This window comes from Pteropus vampyrus, unplaced genomic scaffold (genome assembly GCF_000151845.1).
Source record: "Pteropus vampyrus isolate Shadow unplaced genomic scaffold, Pvam_2.0 Scaffold166, whole genome shotgun sequence".
In the NCBI taxonomy this organism is placed as follows: Eukaryota; Metazoa; Chordata; class Mammalia; order Chiroptera; family Pteropodidae; genus Pteropus; species Pteropus vampyrus.
In genome coordinates, this window is record NW_011888947.1 from 1,605,797 (window position 1) to 1,609,451 (window position 3,655).

The following is a 3,655-nucleotide window of genomic DNA, read 5'->3' on the forward strand; positions in this document are numbered from 1 at the left end:
AAACTGTGGCTGTCCCCTGACCTCTCGTCACACTAATTTCTTCTGTCAGTTTGTTCTTCGGCCTTTCGGGAGCTGTGCGGGTCTCCGCCAAGGGTCCTCGCCGCTGTTTCAGCACCCCGGCGCTTTCCACGGGGTCCTGCCAAGCAGATCCTTTCCTTATTCGGGGTTCTCAGGTAACACAGACACGTTTTCCAGAGTGAACCTGGGATGGAGGTGTTTGCGCCGCGTGGGTCGGCCTCCGCCGGGCACTTACATTCTGAGGGATGCGCTTCGCAGGAACTCCTTACACAAAGGGAACCGCTTTCTGTTACTTTTGTTGACATGTCACTGCAGGTGGTATTGTCACTGTTTTGTCACTGGGTCCCCTGCTGGGAGTCCCTCACACCTACACTTCGGCAGCCTTGTGTCATCTGAATACCGAGCTAAAACACACTTCGAGAAATCAAAATGGGTTTTTTGTTTGTCGAAAAATACCAACTTTAAATTTTGTTTTATCATACCCATTCCACCCTATTTAAAGGAATTTGGACATTTATTACGTATCATTTGTACATTTGAACTAATCTTTTCTCCAACCATTTCTGATAACTCTGATGAAAAGAAAAACAAATGTATTTTGCCTCATAGAAATGCACATACACACACAAGCATGGGGGGAAGCGAGATGTTTGCAGAGAAATTGAGAATGATTCCTTGTCATCTTTACAGATACCTTTTTCACCAAGCCAGAGAATACTGGGCTGATTTTAAGAGCTCATTTCAATTTAGCTCTTTCTCTCTCCTTGATGAAATGTCTACAAAACCCATTATTTTGCCTCCTTACACGACCTGCAGACAGAAAGCATTCGGTCAAATGCAGGCGAGTAAACAGTAGGGGCCATCAGATCCAGATTTAGCAAATGATAAATTCTTTCTGCTTGGACTTCTATGGTTAACATAGTCTTTTTAGCCAGTGATTCGAATGCTAAGCAATTCACTTAAAAAGCATTCAAATCTCCCTGTTTGCTCTCCTTCCTCCCAGATTATAAACACGTAAACCTCTCCAACATAAAAAAATATCATCGATTTGCCATACTAAACAGGGAGACATTTTTGCCAGCAGTGACTGTTTAAAATGAACAGCCCCAAGACGAGGAAAAAAATTCCAGCAATAAAACAAAAACCTTTATTTCCAAAAATCAGATTGAAGCCCTCTCAAGTGATGGTGGGCTCCCCAGAAAGATGGTTGCTCTCTGTTACTGCTCACAGCCTCTTTCCAAGAAGAACCATGGAAAACATCACCTTGATCAAAAAAAAAAAAAAATCCAATATTTACAAGAAATATTTTTTTGCATTTGCTATAGACTTTTTAACTACTATGTGCCTTTGTGAATCTCTATTCTGAATGTAAATAAGATACTCAAACGGACATTTGTTTGTGAATACAAATACATGAAAATACTTGGAACCACGGTCTGTTTTCGAGAATTGGCTGAGAGCATTGAATTCTCAAACACAACACAGCACCAGTGCTGTTAGGGTACAGCTTTCACTAAACTGCTGAATTCATTTATTTTAACCTCCTCTGGAACTGCCCCAAAAAACAGGTGACTATTGAAAGATTTTTTTTTTTTTTAATTCTAAATAACAAGGAGGATAAAAACGAATGTCGTGCTATGAGGTTTGAACGTTCAAACGTAAAAAGAGAGTTAGCCAGGGTCTGGTAAATGGCTAAACAGATTAGTAGCCCTACTTTTTAACATATAAACATCTGAAACCCGTTTCCTGTTTAAGAAGGAAAAAAAAAGTCTAGGTGGATGACCTCGGGCACTTTTTTTTGATTAACAAATGTGAATTGTACATCACGGTGAAAAAAAATGGCCCACGCTTGGTGGTCTTTCTACAGTCTGTATACGGGAGAGAGAGAAAAAAATACAAAAATAAACGTTACCTTCTCACTTTCAGGGTGGGCAATGCCATTTCTACAGCGGCGTCCAGGGCTCTGGCAAATGTTAAGGCTGTCACCGCAGACAGAATCCCCATGGTCTGTGTGCCTCCACAGAGTCCGAAGGAAGGCAAACATTCCGGGCATTCTTGCTGGCTGCTCCTATCTCCAGGCCTTGGGCTCGGCCCTGCAGACTCGTGTCACTCCGGTCAAGCGGTGTAGGACACGGCTAATCTGAACCCACGCCTTCCCCAGCCAGCCCTGTAGCAGGGTGGAAACCAAGCTGCCGCCTAACCCCGGACGACTCACAAAGTCGATTCTCAACCTCGAGAATGAAGCACCAGCTGCAATGCATTCAGCTAGAAAGAGCTTAGCGTTTCTGACACATTCTGACAAGATATATTTTATACGGTTTGTGCTAAAATTTGATATTGGAAGTTAGGATTCCAATCTTACGTCTCAAATGATAACAATAGCAGCTGGGACCTTTAAGAAATGTGTGTATTTCTTCTATTTAACAGTTACATAATAAAAGCTATTTATGTCAAACACCTTATAAGGGAAAGATTTAGCCCGAATGTCAATATAACATATAATACTTTTTTATATTCAGATAGAAGAAAACATCCATTACCAGTGCTATACATTATTTTGAGTTTGGGCTGTTAGCTATGTGGGGACTTTAAATTTTTTATATTAGCATCTCCTTGCTTTAATTTACCAATTTCTTGAGTTTTTTAAAAAATATTATTTCCACGTAAAAAATTCTGATATATCATTATTTATTTTTTTCAAGCCCTTCTGATGAAAAGGCACAAGAGAGGGACACAATTTTATGCTGTTTGATTCGATTTTTATGATTTCTAAGCATGCAATAAAACATTCACTGGCCTTCATAAAATTGATGATTCTTTTGTTTTCTGAAAGCAATTGTGGTTTTGGAGCGTGACCAGCTGGCCAGAACTTTCTTAATTCTGATGAGCGAACAGGTCGGCAGCTCAGAAGGAAACGCTTTCCCAGTAAAGGATCAAGCGACATCCCAGCTCGTCTGCAGCTAGGTTTGCGAGGGGCTGCGAGTCACCTTCAGCGACACCACACTGATGTTTTCTGAGGAGAATGAGCCTACTGCCCCACAGACAAGGATTCTTGCCAACTGGGGACACTTACAAGTGTCCTGGCAGGCCAACTCTGCCAGGCGGGCTTGTTAGAAAACCCGTTTCCTTCTTATCTTGTCTGCTCAGACGAAGAGCAGAACCCAACTGAGATGAGAGGAGAACCCCAATTAGCAAAGCCAAGGGATTTCCATCCCTCCCGCACTGGCATGCGTGGGTTCAGGTCCCATCTCCACTTTTCTTTGACTTATCAGACGAGTGTGACTGCGGGTTAATGAGAAAAGCCCATGTGGGCGGTGGCAGAAACGGTCATCTGGGCTTTCTGTTCCCACCCCCTCCTGCTCCTTCACAATGGCATGTGGACTCAGAGGCCGAGGGGACAGTCACAAAAACCACTGCCCCTCAGGCACTGTTGGAACCAGCCGAAATCAACTTAAACTCCGCTAAATACGAGTTTTAATTTCCTTTGTTCTGAAGTCACAAATTGAATGTGATAGCTCCTAAGCAAACATGATTTTAAAAAATAACTTCTTATTAAGCCTCTCCCTTCTTTTCTTTTTCAGAAAGTTGCATCGGCCTAAATGGAAGGCAATTTCCTTTTCTTCTATAATAAGAGATC

At 42.1% G+C, this 3,655-nt stretch overlaps 1 long non-coding RNA gene across 1 annotated transcript in view; it reads right to left on the bottom strand.

The window, feature by feature from the left end:
• LOC105298837 overlaps positions 1-2,165 on the bottom strand; it is a 5,235-nt gene extending 3,070 nt beyond the window's left edge. Inside the window, exon 1 of the long non-coding RNA XR_896477.1 lies at positions 1,931-2,165. This is a non-coding gene — a long non-coding RNA (uncharacterized LOC105298837). The remainder of the gene's footprint in view (positions 1-1,930) is intronic.
• Between the last annotated feature and the right edge of the window lie 1,490 nt (positions 2,166-3,655).